General features: G+C 45.9%; 1 pseudogene; it reads right to left on the bottom strand.

The window, feature by feature from the left end:
* Positions 1 to 482: 482 nt before the first annotated feature.
* Positions 483 to 15,142, bottom strand: LOC118679026 (annotated as a pseudogene).
* Between the last annotated feature and the right edge of the window lie 961 nt (positions 15,143 to 16,103).

Below are 16,103 nucleotides of genomic sequence, written 5' to 3'. Positions count from 1 at the left end.
TATACTTTTATTGATTTCAGAGAGGAAGGGAGAGGGAAAGAGAGATAGAGATAGAAACATCGATGATGAGAAAGAATCGTTGATTGGCTGCCTCTTGGGTGCCCCCTATTGGGGACTGAGCCTGCAACCTGGGCATGTGCCCTTGACCGGAATCGAACCTGGGACCCTTCAGTCTGCAGGCCGATGGTCAATCCACTGAGCCAAACCAGCTAGGGCTCTTTCGTTTGTTTGTTTTCCTGGAAGTTTCCTTCTTCATTAGGAGAAGACTGAGGCCAAAGCTACAGGGATCACATTCTGTTCCAAAGGAAATACCAGGGAGGATGTTTACCCTCAGGTGAGAGACGTTTCCATTGTTCCTTTCTCCTTTTATGAAAGAGACTGATCAATAAGATGTGGTTTTGGACAGCTGGTTGTACTTTAATGCGTAATATGTGAGGTATAAGAAACTGCATCTTACAGTGAATAAATAAGGAGGACTCAGATCAGCCATCGAGGGCTCCTGAGTGAGCAGCATGCTCATGGCCTCCTTGAGCATGGTGCTTGTCATCTCTGCTTTCTGGATGTAATTTAATAAGATCTCAGTTCGAAGAACGGTATTTGCAGCTTCTGTAGCAAATGTCAAGCTCTTAAGTTTAACTGTGGTTGGTTAAAACACCCTATTTGTTGTCTCGAGGTTTACTACTGACCAGATCAAGACCATCCATTTTAGGTTTTTATGTTCTGGGTTAATTTAAGCCTCCTTGTGAAAAGCTGTTAACTTTGCAAAAAGGTCAGTGGGGTTTTGGCCAGCACTAACTGCCAGTGTGATAGGAATAACAAGAAAAGATCTTGCAAACTCTGCAATAGCAAGATTTTCCCACAACCTCCTGCTGGTTGCCTAGTTTTCAAGGTATATGGAAAGTCTCCTTCTACAGCACCCCCGCCTGAAGCCATAGATTTTGACTCCAAAACGCTCTTTACTACACAAAGAGCATCATGTAAAGAGCTCTCCATCTCATCACATGACACCCTTTGCCCCACGTAAGATAACTGCCCAGATGTGTGAGCCTTAGTGTTGTGATCAGGATCGTTTCATCATCACACTCTCTCCTGTCCCACTTCTACAGCTTGTCCCAACATGGATGCTTCACGAGTTTCTTTACCTTCCAAATGGGTGGAGTTGCTCCAGATGCTTAAGCGATGTGTTTATGGTCCCTTTGTAAAACTCTTCTAATTGCCAGAGCACCAGTCTCCACGAAGCACTCCAGACACTATCGTCCATCCCACCATGGGTGGGAGGAAGGTCGGCACCAGTTGCCAGGGTCTGGATTTGCTCCTGGTGACATCCGATTCTCTCTGTCTAAGCTGGTCCAGTTTCTCCAGGTCTGTAATAACCACCTGCACACCAAGCGTCATGCTTGCTTTCTGCAGGCTGAAGCCAAGGCAAGCGCATTTTGCATGAACTGTTCTCTTGGGCATCCCGGGGTCCCGCCCCACAGTGCGTACACAGACAGTGATGAACATCCGCTCCACATGACTTCTCCACGGGCTTTCAGAGTCTTAACCAACTGACTGTGAGGGAGGCTGGCCTTTCCCATCTGTGTATTTATTCACAGGTACAGCATTTACCATATTGGCGATGAAACCATGTAGTCAATGATTTTGGATGGCACTGAGGTCTTAGAGCCTTAATCAGGCAATCCCTTCCCAGGTATAACGTGCTGCTTCCTTGCAAGCAGGCCGATAGCATAACTGATGCCTTTGACTAACTGGCCTGCAGTTTCAGAAGTTCCGCTGCAACCACAGAGGTAGTTCCATCTCCCACCTCTTTGTCAGCTAGCTCACAAAGAACTTGAGCTGCAGTCACTTCAGGCTGGCTGTACCATCATTATAATGGTGGCATCACCGATATCATCTACCGACATGTTACCCAAGCCCACTGGACCAGGAGAACATTTTACTATTTTGGCAACAGAAGCTGCACCCTCGGTGCTGGGAGCCGATCGCCTCCCCAGTGCTGCATGCTGAACACGGACAAAGGCCTCTCACCTTCGCAGCAGGGTAATGCGTTTCATTCATACCTCAGACCATTAGCGTCTGGGTTCTAGGCCACACCAGCAGCGCCTGGCAGGAGGCCGAGCCATGTGGCAGGGCTGTGAGAACACCGCTCCAGCCCTGCCCCAGCCCCTGCCCCACCGCCAGGCAGGGCAGGGATAAAAGCTGAATAAGACTGATGAATAAATACAAAGAAACAAAAAATACCCAACCGAAAAAGAAAAAAGAAAAGAGATTCCAAAAATATGAAGATAGTGTAAGGAACCTCTGGGACAACTTCAAGCGTACCAACATCAGAATTATAGGGGTACCAGAAGGAGAGAGAGGGCAAGATATTGAAAACCTTTTTGAAGAAATAATGACAGAAAACTTCCCCTACCTGGTGAAAGAAATGGACTTACAAGTCCAGGAAGCGCAGAGAACCCCAAACAAAAGGAATCCAAGGAGGACCACACCAAGACACATCATAATTAAAATGCCAAGAGCAAAAGATAAAGAGAGAATCTTAAAAGCAGCAAGAGAAAGACAGTCAGTTACCTATAAGGGAGTACCCATACAACTGTCAGCTGATTTCTCAACAGAAACCATGCAGGCCAGAAGAGACTGGCAAGAAATATTCAAAGTGATGAATAGCAAGAACCTGCAACCAAGATTACTTTATCCAGCAAAGCTATCATTCAGAATAGAAGGTCAGATAAAGAGCTTCACGGATAAGAAAAAGCTAAAGGAGTTCATCACCACCAAACCAGCATTATATGAAATGCTGAAAGGTATTCTTTAAGAAGAGGAAGAAGAAAAAGGAACTCTTACCATTTGCCACAGCATGGATGGAACTGGAGAGCGGATAAATACCACATGATCTCACTCATTTGTGGAATATAATGAACAACATAAGCTGATGAACAAGGACTGATCCAGAGACGGAGAGGCATTGATTGGACTGTCGGGACTTGGAGGGAAGGTAGGGGAGGGTGGGGGTAAGGGGGAAAGATCAACCAAAGGACTTATATGCAAGCATATAGGCCTAATCAATGGACATGGACAACGGGGGGGGGGGGGTGAGGGCATGAGCGGGGGTGGGGGGGGGTGGGGGGTAGAGGGTAATGTGGGGACAAGGACACATATGTAATATCTTAATCAATAAAAAATATATTAAAAAAAAAAAAAGACTTAATGACCTTTCCCACAGTTACCTCATTGGCTGGAGCTGGGTCACATGGCTCCCATCGAGCCACCGTGAAAGTTCCTGTGACCTGTAGCTCTGGGGGGAGCCGGGAAGGAAGAGCTGCGGGGGCTGGTGCCGAGAGGCCGGCCCAGCGGCCTGCGCCAGCTCAGCTGCCCCCTGCAGGTGTTTGGGAATACAGTAATGAGTTTTGTTACAAGTATTTATTTTAAGGGCCGCACCGTTACCAAGGTAGCCACACAGCAAAGAGCTGCGGTGAATTAGAAATGAAGCTCAGCTCCTGGGCCAGAAGGGGCCGCCTGTCAGCAGAGCCACGGCCTGGCCACGGGGCCGTTAACCAGCAGGCCAGTTCCACTTCACTCGTTTCCTCATGCGCCTCTATGCGTCCGATCTGCTCAGCAATAACATTTATCCCCAATAAAATACTGTGTCTTACATCACAGGTAATCTGGATAACTCACCTCGTATGAAGGAAAAATTGGTATATGGTTTGAAATAAAAAAAGAAAAGAAGAAGAAGCAAAACTTAAGTTTGGCGAAATGAATTCCTTTTCCCTTAACCTGCAAGGCCAAGGGTGGGTGCCTTCGTGGAGGATAAATCATCACACGGTGGACAGGAAACCACATGGCAGGGGCTGCCTCCAGCAGCTGGCGGCAGCACCCACAGGCCCCCGCTCACAGCCAAGGACGGTCCAGCACGGCTGATGATCACCTAGGCCACATCTCAGCACTGTGGGAGCTGAGGACACCTGACACCAGTCAGGTCCAGATCCCAGTCAGCTGATTCCTGCCCCAGGATTTCTCTTGTGAGTCCGTCAGTGCTGGAGTTTAGTTTTTAAAACTTGGTCTTAGGGGGTTAGAAGTCAAGTTGAGAAAGTAAAAGGCATGTCACTGCGGCCCTGACTTTGACAGCGCCTTCCGGAGCGCGCCTCTGCGTGCCATGCTGTGGGCCCTCAGCGGTAAGCCGTCACCTTTCTTCTGCTCTGCGTGCTGCCAGCTCACTTAATCCTCGGTAGAGCAGTATCCATTTCTCCAATTATAAAATTTAAGCACTCATGTTTTCCCCTTCACGGTGGAAGAGTGAAAGTACTACTTTCATCCCAAGTAGCTGTTGTAAATTTTATTATTCTCATGTATAGCAGTCCTTCCTGACAGGCTTAATTCTCTCGGCTCAGAAGAGACCCCTGGCAAGGTCTTGAATTGCTGGTTATTAGTGTCTCTAAACCTATTTAATGGCCAAGGAACCAAGGCACACAGGGTTGACGTCCCTGCCCTCAAGAACCAGAGCTAAGGTTCACACACAGGCAGGCTGCATTCAGAGCCCTTGCTCTCAACCTTCAGCACCTGTGGCTCCAAGTTAAGACCAAATACATGGTAGCCTCCAGCATTGCAGGACTACCCTTACTCCACCAGGACCCAATTCCCGTCTCTCCTAGGGGCTCTCTGTGTGGTGCCTGGCCCACATCACTCCTGGCCACCTGTGTAGGGAACAGGTGGTGTCAGTGGGAAATCCTAGCCCTGGCCCTGTCATCCTGATTCTGACACAATAATGTCCAACACTGATTACAGAGTCCCTTGAAAGAGGCCCTTTCCCCTCTGGCCTTTGTTTTCTCATCTCTACATGAGACGTGAAAACACAGCCATGGCCGCCCACACCTGCCCTCTCAGCACTGGCAGGCTGAGCCTCCCCTTCACCTGGGAGGCGAGCAGGAACCAAATGGAGTTTCTTTCCTTTTTGATTTCCCTGGGTTTTGATTTGAAGAAAAAGAAAGTGAACTGCAAGCGGCCAAATCATGTTCCCAGGGCTCCCTCACAGCCTGTCTCCGGGGGCTGTTCTGACGAATGGCTGTGCCTCCCACTGAGCCCATGGAATAGGTATCAGGAAGGTGTTTACTCAATCCAGGGGTGGGCAAACTTTTTGACTCGAGGGCCACAATGGGTTCTTAAACTGGACGGGAGGGCCAGAACAAAAGCATGGATGGAGTGTTTGTGTGACCTAATATAAATTCAAAGTAAACATTATTACATAAAAGGGTAGGGTCTTTTTTTTTTTTTTTAGTTTTATTCATTTCAAATGGGCTGGATCCGCCTGCAGGCCGTAGTTTGCCCAGGGCTGGTTTACACCCAAGTGTTGTGAAGGTCAAAACCAGTGGTCGGCAAACTCATTAGTCAACAGAGACAAATATCAACAGTTCAACGATTGAAATTTCTTTTGAGAGCCAAATTTTTTAAACTTAAACTACAGTGGGGTCTTGACTTACGAGTGTCTCGCCTAACGAGTTTTTTGAGATACCAGCTGTCTCTCGGCCAATTTTTTGCATTGAGTTGACAGAGTAATTTGAGTTAACGAGCTCCTTAACGAGCTCGGTCTCAGAACGAATTTAACTCGTCAGTAGTCAAGGCCCCACTGTATACAGGTAGGCATTGTATTGACTTAATTAGGGTGCTCTTAAGGCTTAGGCAGAGCCACACTCAAGGGGCTAAAAGCCAAATGTGGCTCGGAGTCTCAGTTTGCAGACCAGGGGTCAAAACAATAGGGCCTCTCCCTTGCAGGCTACACATCTTTGGATTAGAAGACGCTGGTTCGCTGTTCTCTGAGCGCCCTGGGTCTTGCTCTTTTCTTCCAGGCTGACCCAGCAGGTCCCGGGAGGAAGCTTGGGGTGCCTGCCCGGGGCTGGGTCGGGCCTCGGGAAGAAAAGCAGTGAGATGTGGATATGCACAGCCTCGCCAGCTTTGGAGCACATGTCTAGTTTGCCTTTAAAACCCGTAATATTTTAAACCCAAACAGTAATATAAAAAGTCCTTTGCACCGGAAGAGCCAATGATACAAAACACAGATGACATAATTTCTTAAAATTCAAATGTCTCCTTTTGTCACATTAAACAATGACCTTCGACCTCCAAATTAGCTTTTCCTTCCTTTATGATCTTTCCTCTTTTTTCCTCCTCTCAGCCTCTCTACCTCCTGCACAGACAACCCTAAGAAATAGAGAGCAAAATGCCACAAATTGGAATGATTGCCTCCCATCTGCTGCCGCAGCTGTGCTGGAGAGATTTCTGAAAAGGAGGAAGCCAAAGGTCACCGTGAGTTTCCTAAATGTCAGATGCTGTCAAAGTGCAGCCTATGCTAGTTCCCGCCTTTTCCTGCTGCATGTGGTGGCACCTCCCGGGGCCGCAGTGGCAGCCTGGACCGCAGCCCGACAGCGAGCGCCCGCTGAGCGGCCAGGCCTCTCCAGGTGCCATGGCTTCCATGGGGAGGTTTCACCTTTTCACCTGGACAGAAGGCATGTTTCTCTTTCAATGTTGATAAGTGCTTATCTTTCTGAGTACCCAGGCCGCCCTCCATGAATATGAATGGCCACTTTTACTTTTCCAAATATGGAGATGAGTTCAAATGATTAAATCTATTGGATTGGATTTGAGACAAACACAGCGACAAGTCATGTGATCAGGAGAAAATGAAGACTACGAGTGTGTGCTGAAATTGTCACTTGCTGGGCCCTTCAGGAACAAGAACGCGGATGGCGTGGCAGGAGGAGGAGGAGCGGCAGCGCCGGCCAGGGAGCTGAGGGCTGGCCAGGTGCTGACTACAGAGGCGAAAGGGAAGGAGAAGGACCAGGCAGAGGGGTAAGCCCTTCTCCCCTCACACTTGGCCGTGGAAACAGGTGTCTAGAGAGGTGGAGTGCGCGCTGCAAGTCCTGCTGGCCGCACTTTGCCGCCCCGCGCCCGGCGCCAGTGTCCAGCTCCAGGCTAGATGAGCAGCTGACTGAGCCTCGGAGATGGCACTGCAGGTTCACTATGGCCTCAGGCCTGCAGGCCAGGCAGAGTGCCGCCCAGTTCTCCGAGGCGATTCTAATGCACAGCGAGCCACAGCGTGTGCTGGGGCCACCGGCGAGTGGGTGGAAATGGAGGACAGTCCATGGAATAAGCCCTGTGAGGAAGACTCAGAGCACGCTGTCAAGAGCCTGAATATACTGTTGGACAGCTGCCAGGCCATATACAGAGACAGAACTCTGACTCAAACTCTGCAACAGGCAGCCCAGGGAACAAACCCACTCTCTTCAGTAACCGGCCCAGAAAGCTAGCCTGCTGTTTCTAACTCCGACTTCCAGGGTCAGGCCATGATCGCTAACAACGTTCCAGAAAGCCAAAGAATAACGCCAATGGCCAGGGCTTGGTTAATCACTGACAATGTTCTTAATTTTTGTTCCTAATTCTGATTCATGACCAATCAGAGAAAGCTAAATATGCTCTCCTAACCAATTACCTAGTGAGCCCCTCTCCAGCTAGCTTGCCTCCAGGTGCCCCATGCCAACAGCCTCCAATGAGGGCACATACTGATACCCTGATCACTCCCTTTCTCCATCATACATCTTTCCCACTCCCCTGTTGGCTTTTTATTTTATTTTTTATTTATTTATTTTTTCAATATATTTTATTGATTTTTTACAGAGAGGAAGGGAGAGTAAGAGGGATAGAAAGAAACATCAATGAGAGAGAAACATCGATTCAGCTGCCTCTTGCACGTCCCCTACTGGGATGTGCCCACAACCCAGGTACATGCCCTTGACTGGAATCGAACCTGGGACCTTTCAGTCCGCAGGCTGGCGCTCTATCCGCTGAGCCACACCAGATAGAGCTCCCCTGTTGGCTTTTAAATCTCTGCTAAAACAAGTGATAGAGGCTGACGCCCTTTGCTAAAGCCATAGCCTTTGCTGCTTCTCACTTGATTGATGTTTATTTCCACATTGTAAATGGTTATTGCTTGTTGGGACAGAAAGAGGTGGCAGGAAGAGGGTGAGGGTGAAAGTGCTGAGAAAAAGTGACTGCTTGGAATGGAGTCACCACCTGACTCAGGGAACAGCAAGGAAAAGGAAGGTTTTGGGGAAAACTGGATCTAGACAAGAGTTTATTATAAATTTCTTGGATTCTCTGGGTTTTCTTGTTTCTGTAAGCGTGACATATAACGAAAGGCTCTTTGTTTTTGAGACTATGATTTAAGCACTTTTTGATATATATAGGGCCCTGTGCTAAAGTCTCATTGAACCTTCAAAATAAATCTTTCCAGTGTTTAAAACAAGGAAACCAAAGCTCAGAGAAGCAAAAGATAGTAAGTGCAAGATCACAGAGCTGGTCAGAGAGAGGGTTTCAACTCAAGTCAGCCTGACACTCAAGCCAATATTTAGTATCACTTCTGCTTCACCAGCCATAGGGCCTTGAACTTCTGGATAAAGGAATTGAAGAAACAGCTTCAGAGTTAGGAATTTGACTTTGAGAATTACTTCTGCATCCTTAACATGAGCTACCCCTGGTTGGCATCTCCTGGACTTTTGGAGGTAGCATGAGGTTTGCATTTCCTCTGCACAGTGTCGGGAAAGGTGGTCCACGCTGTTGGGTTTGTGTCAGAGCTTGGTCTGTATTTCCCTCTGCCATTCCTCACTTAGAAAACACTGGTGCCTAGTCAGCCTCTCTGGTCATGGCCTTCCCCTTTATGCAGAAATCAGAATATCAGGCCTTTCTTTTCTCTCCGACGATGGAGTTGTAAGGTTCAAATGATCATGTGTATAGGATAGTACTTTGTAAATTCTAAACTGCAATATAAATGAAAGATACATTCAAATAAACATTATTACTCTAACATTCTTAACTTTGAATATCTGTGAAAGAGATGTCACATTTTAAGTGTATTTTCCAAGTACCTACAGCTCATTTATCTTATCTGCACATGCATCCCCTACAGAATAACAAACTACATGGATCACTTATTTCCCAAATAGAATGCTGACACTGCCAAGGACCACGCATAGCCCGGCTCCTGCACACACAACCGCCTGGCCTTAGGCACCTGATCATCTGGACAGTCAGCAGAGAGGAGCATATCTTTGCAGCTGACCTCACAGGACCTCTTGGCGTTTCCCACCAGGTCCTGTGTGAGGAAGTGCTCTGTTAGTTGAAAATGCCCACACTCATGCAAAGAATTTTGATGTTGCATTTAAAATGTGCGATTTAAGTGCCGCTTACTATTTTTTTTGCTTTTATTATAGTTGAAGAGCATAATGGATTTCAGCAACTAACAATACAGATATGGAGTCTTTCACCACCATGAAAACTCCCTGGGTGTTTCACTTTAATAAGTATACGGCCTTTCATTTAGAGCTACATATTGATATAATTAACTTTTATATTATGTGCTTAGCTTTTAATTCTGAATACATAACTGATAATTATTTCATTGTATTTACCCTTATAAATAGGTTTTACTTTATTTTTAATTAAATGGAATGAGGGAACATATGAAAAACTGGGATAGACTCAGAGGAAGGAGGGCTGAATTTTGGTGGAAGAAATCTCAGTAACTTAAGATGTGCTGATGACACCATATTAATGGCAGAAAGTAGCAATGGCTTGAAAGAACTTCTGATGAAAGTGAAGGAAGACAGTGACAAAACAGGACTGCATTTTCACCTTATGACTAGAAAAGAAATACTCGACTGTAACATAGACAATACAGACATTGACATTGTTACAGATTGTCTTTTACTTCGATTCAGTCATCAGTTCAAATGGAGACTGCAGCCACGACATTAAGAGAAAGCTGAGGCTCCGAAAGGCCACAGTGGAAGAATTAGGAGTGATCACCAAGGACAAAAATGTGTCATCAGAGACCAAAGCTAAGATCATCTATACCCGCATAGTCCCACTGACTATGAATAGGTGCAAAAGTTGAAAAATGAAGAAGGCTGATAAAAAAAGAAAAATGATTCGTTTGAAATACGGTGTGGGAGTGGAGCTCTATAGATTCCTTGGACCTTTTGAAAGATGAGCAAGTGGTTCCAGAGCAAATTAAGCTTAAAACATCGCTGGAGGCAAAAATGACCAAACCGAAGCTGTCCTAGTTGGGGCACATCATGAAAAGGCAGGGTTCTTTGAAAAAAACAATATGCTGAGGGAAGAAAAGGAAGGCAGCGAGAAAAGAGGGACCAAATGTGCGATGGGTTGACTCCATAAAAGAAGCCGTAGGTTGAGTCTACAGGTGCTGAGCAGGGCTGCTGAGCACAGGACCTGCAGACATCATGCATCCATGGGGTCGTCTGGAGTCAGAGCTAGCTCAATGGCATGTAGTAACACACACAGGGGACATGCTATCAGGGTCACCATACTTTTGCTTTTCCTCTAATCTGTGATGTATGACTTAATGTCTTTCCATGTGCCTGCCTTTAGCTATGGCTGAGTGGATATAAAGGTTTTAGTTCTGAAAAAAATGTCAATAATTAAGATAAAGAAGAAATATTAAAAAAATAAATGCTTCTTTGAGTCACTTATAAAATCAGCCAATTTAATTTTAGACAAGAATTTAATAATATTTTATCTATCACTTGGTGTATTTGCCCCTATTTTTTACCTCAGAGGATCATCTTAACATTTTCCTCAGTGTTTTTCAAAATTAGTGTTTTAGTCTCTTGAAACCTTCCCTTGATTATACAAACAAACGTTAAGGGATCAAGTTACATGAATTGTATTTTGGGGTACATACTGCCTTTATATCTTTAAAAACCTTATAAATTGTTTAAATTGACTTGTCATTCAACCACCAATGAATCTCTAGGGACCACAGTTTGCAGGGAGATGTTCAGGGCCCTGTGGCTGTAAGTACAGGCACTCCCCCCATCTTAGCTTGTCTCTGTTCTGCAGCCTCACTGCAGTAGCTCCCTGGTGGCCAGCCTGGCTCTCTTTAGCATCTCAGTTTCACATTCTTTATTTCAGCCCCTGGGGCGAGACTTCAGTTATGCTCTCTCTGGTTCCATGTCCACAAATTGGGGGGAAGGCTCTTATTGGCTCACTTTAACTCAATTGCTCACTCACTGGACCCAGAGAGTGAGGCCAATATAAATAACATATAACTTTAATTTAAGTATGAGAATAGGTGGTAGGAAAGGGAGCCACTTGTACAAAGGCTTGATGGGAAGAGTCTTGACTAGTTGACCTTTGGCATCACCATCTTTTATACAGTATCTTGGGTAGAACCTGAGCTCATGATATGCTTAGAATTGATTTTATTAGTAAAACTAGAGGCCTGATGCATGAAATTCATGAAAGGGGCTCAGCCCTCGAACCCATGGCAGCTTGCCTCGGCCCTTGCAGAGCCCTGGCTTCATCTGGAAGGTCGTCCAGAAGGTCATTTGGCTGTCCTGTGTTATTAGCATATTATGCTTTTATTATTATAGATTCTCCAAGTATCTAATATAATAAAAGAGAAACATGCAAATTGACTGCACCTCCGCTATGCCCCAAACCACGCCCACCAGCCAATCAGAGCGACTATATGCAAATTAACCCAACCAAGATGGTGGCTGGCAGCCTTGGAGCTGGAGCAAGCAGGAGGCTTGGTTGCCCTGGGGATGGAGGAAGCCAAGTTTCCTGCCTGCCCCAGCTGGCTGAGGCCTCCACTCAAGGCAACAAAGTTTCAATTATAGAAGATAGATAAATCCCAGATACCTGCTTCCAGCCAGCCTCCACTGGGAGCTTGGGTGGCTGGGGGCCGTGGCCAGCCTGCAAACAGCCATCAGCCCCTCACCCAGGCTGGCCAGGCACCCTAGTAGGGACCCCCACCCTGAAGGGGCTGTGGCCAGCCTGAAAACAGCCATTAGCCCCTCACCCAGGCTGGCCAGGCACCCCAGTGGGGACCCCCACCCTGATACGGGACACCATTCAGGGCAAACCAGCCAGCCCCCTCCCATGCACCAGGCCTCTATCCTATATAATAAAAGGGTAATATGCAAATTGACCCTAATAGCAGAACGACTGGGAATGACTGGTCACTATGACACACACTGACCACCAGGGGGCAGACACTCAATGCAGGAGCTGCCCCTTGGTGGTCAGAGCGCTCTCACAGGGGGAGCTCTGTTCAGCCACAAGCCAGGCTGATGACTGCCATTACAGTGGTGGTGGTGGGAGCCTCTCCCGCCTCCTCAGCAGCGCTAAGGATGTCTGACTACAGCTTAGGCCTGCTCCTCAATGTCAAATGGATATCCACCAAGGGCTCCTGGGCTGCCAGAGGAATGTCTGACTGCCAGCGTAGGCCCAATCCCCCAGCAGGTGGTCATCCCCTGAGGGGTCCCAGACTGTGAGAGGGCACAGGCAGGCTGAGGGACCCCCCCAAGAGCAAAAATTTTTGTGCACCTGGCCTCTAGTCTAATAAACAAAGTTACAGAATATTCTGTAATAGTTCCACCACATTGTCAGCTCCTGGATGTATGCATTATCTCATTTAATTCTGACAATGATCTGATTGCCCTCATTTTGCAGCTCTGAGACATGAGGGAGCTAGCTGATTGTGGGGTCAAGGCCCAAACAACAAATTGCTCAGGAGAAAAGCTTGTGGCATATTCACCATTAAAATTATCAACAAAACTTCCTTCCAGAACTTTTGTGCTAAATTCAGATCCATCTTTCTTTAATCATTTCAGTATTTCAAGGTTTCATTTCAGGGTTAATCCAAGTTACTTGTCCAGTCCAATGCTACCATTAGAAACAGATGAAATTTGCCTTGCTATTTCAGCATTGCTTTCTGAGACATTTCTCCATTTTCATCTCTTCTGTTGTGTTCACATCTTTGGACAAATGATAACCATCTGATAACCATATTTATCCTAACATCTAGATTCTTAGTGCAAAGTCTTCTTGAAGTACCTACATTGTAGAGTGGCAGTCAATGATTATGCATACACAGCAAAAGACGTCACTGGTTACTTTTAAAAAAGATATGATATACATTAAGTTTCAAATAGGATTCCGATAATTGAGAGGAATTATTCAGAAACAAGTGTTTACTGACAGTTTTTGATTTATCGGTTTAATATACATTTTTAGCTTTTGATCTATAATTTATGCACATGAGAAAATGTAGAGCATTTACAATTCTGGTAAAGAAATCAATAATCATAATGATGTATCTGATAGAGATTAAATGACTGTCATCAACTGTTAACTTAATAAGAAATCAAGATATTCACTGAGCTCATGTAAGAAAAGAGCACAACACCTCATTTAGAGCAGGCAACTCCCTTAATGATATACTTTGAAAACTTGTTTTAGGGTTAAAAGAGGAACGCACCATGGAACTGTGCCCATGGTCACCACCAGGGTAAGGAAAGGCTTTGTGCATGAGTGGGGAAGGTATGACAGGTGCTTTCATAAGTAACCATATCTTCCTTCTGCTAGAAAGTGAGGCTGCTTCACGCTCCTACCCTGTGGCTCTTTCTAACACATCCACTGAGAAAATGGTGCCACTGGCCCTGAGCACGGGGGCCCAACCGGAATTTTGTTTGTAGCTCTGTTACCTGGACGTGGAGTGCGGTAAACATAAGAGTCTTGAACCAGATCTTCACTTCCATTTGAAAGTAAGTTCTGCTGCAGTTTCGTCCCTGACAGTGTCCACGCGGTGCATTTCTGACCTCTGCCTGCCCTGCAGCAGCTCCTTGGCAGCGCGGTGGATGCGAGGCCACAGGCTGGGATCCAGACTGCTGTCCTGGCCCTGAATTCACACCTTTCTTGCCCTGTGACGTTGTACAAGTTGCTTGACTTTTCTTAGACTTGGTTATTACGTTGACAGAATAATGGTGTTGCACCTACATGCAGGGTTAAAGTTAGGCTTATAAGAAATTTTTCAAAGTCTTTATTCAAAGCATTACAAGAGTGTGAGTAAAGTACCTAGACTTGTGTTTGGCTAACAGTAGGTGCTTCAGACATTCATTCAGCTTTTCTTCAATTTAATAAATGTACGTATTATATGCTAAGTGATATGCTGAGCTCTGCGATCCAAGAGTGAGAAAAACAGGTGCAGCCCCTGACTTCATGGAAACCATATTTCATCGGGGATTGTGTGATCATAATCACAGAAATATATACAATTACCACCCTGGGTAGAGTCTAAGAAAAGCAAGGCTGGGTGCTAGTCGTGCAAGCAACACCATGGCCAGATGAGGGCAGCACAGAGCAACCTTAACATAGGAGGGCAACTGAGAGCCTAGGAGAGGAAGAGCATCTGGGGAGAGGGAACAGCAAGTGCAAAGGGTGGAGACTGGGACTAAGTTTAGGAATTGAGAGCAGCATGACTGGGAGGAGTGGGAATGCCAGACTGAGGTCTGAGCTTGTAGACCTAGTAGAGAGTTCCATCCACTGGCTTAGGGAATGGGACATCATTAAAGGATTTCTGCCAGGGTGTGACGAGGCTCTAGTCTGGATAAACACTTATGTAAACACAGCTTCTCTGAATGTCCACTCTTGATTAATGGACTATTATGGGCTGACCATGAGGAAAGCTTGCAACTTGGACCGGGGTCCTAGTACTACCATGCATAGATGGAATGAGAACAGCAAAGGTGAGGCCATGTTGACCTGTGAAGGATCAGATGAAATAGCATCGAGAGGGGACTTTGTGTTTGCTTTGTCTCCCACCCGAGATTGTCTGTTGTGTTGCACACGCATGTGCTGGGCTTTTCATCTTCCTCACAGCAAGATGTGGCATGATCCACAGCCCACACAAATATAGCACACACTTATTTGGCACAGATACCCAGACTGAACTGACACGAGGCCACTGAGAGTCTTTATTTCACTTGCTTTGAATATTTTGCTATACAATTATGTCTGTGTTTTATTACCCCAGACCTTGCCAGGGTGGTATGCAATATGCAGCATACATATCATATTTCCCATGTAAATTCTGAATTACTCTGAATTCCACAATACATATGGTTCCCAGGGCTCACAGGCCTGTAAGAAGAATCTTAGAAACCAGCACACCAAACTTTGCAAAGTTCATTGCCCAGGGATTCCCACCTGCCAAAATACGATGCCAGGTTTGTCTCATGCCAGAACTAAGACCACTCACCTCCACATCTACTCTCTCTTTCCCTGCCATTATCTGTGCCCTTTTTCTTTTATTTATTTGTTTATTTAAAATATATATTTTATTTAAAAGAGAAGAAGGGAGAGGGAGAGATAGAAACATCAATGATGAGCAAATCATTGATCATCTCCCTCCTGCACGCCCCCTACTGGGGATGGAGCCCAAAACCTGGGCATATACCCTGACCTGGAATTGATCGTTGACCTCCTGGTTCATGTGATGATGCTCAACTACTGAGCCACACTGTCTGCATCCATTCTCTTTTATTTACAATAACCATGTATACTGGTCAAGTGCCCTCTCTCTAATTATGAACTATAAACAATAGGGAAGCAAAAGAGACTCACTCAGGCTCTGAAGTGCAAAAGAATTTCCTTTCTCTTCTCCTCAGATGCCTCCTGTGAATGTACAGAAGACCCACTCCCCTCCTTTTATCACAAAATTCCTTAAAAACTATCTGTTTCACAATAACCACTCACTTCTCGATGCTGCTCTCATTGCATGGTGTTTTATAGGTGCTCATTGTGTTTTATATGGTAATCCTCAAAGGAAAAGGGAAAATTCTTGCTTTGTTCCGTCTGCTGCCCGGCACACTCATTACAGAGCTGCACCCACCTATGTCCTATGTAAATAATATGTAAGACAAAAATCACCACCACAGCACGTTTCATCCTTGAAACTTAAGGAGCGATACTTGGCACATCAAGAAAGCATCACGTAATTTGATGGGGAAACTTTTAAAAAGTTATTACTGCCCAACCAGCATGGCTCAGTGGTTGAGCATCAACCTATGAACCAGGAGGTCATGGTTTGGTTTCCAGTCAGGGCACATGCCCAGGTTGTAAGCTGGATCTCCAGGAGGGGGCATGGCATGAGGCAGCTAATCCATTCTCTCATCCTTGATGTTTCTATCTCTCTCTCCCTCGCCCTCTCTTTAAATAAGAAAAAAATATATATATTTTTAAAAAGTGAT

Source organism: Myotis myotis, unplaced genomic scaffold, assembly GCF_014108235.1.
Source record: "Myotis myotis isolate mMyoMyo1 unplaced genomic scaffold, mMyoMyo1.p scaffold_m19_p_22, whole genome shotgun sequence".
NCBI classification, from domain to species: Eukaryota; Metazoa; Chordata; class Mammalia; order Chiroptera; family Vespertilionidae; genus Myotis; species Myotis myotis.
Note: the sequence above shows the minus strand (reverse complement) of the source record. Positions and strands in the feature narration are given on the sequence as shown.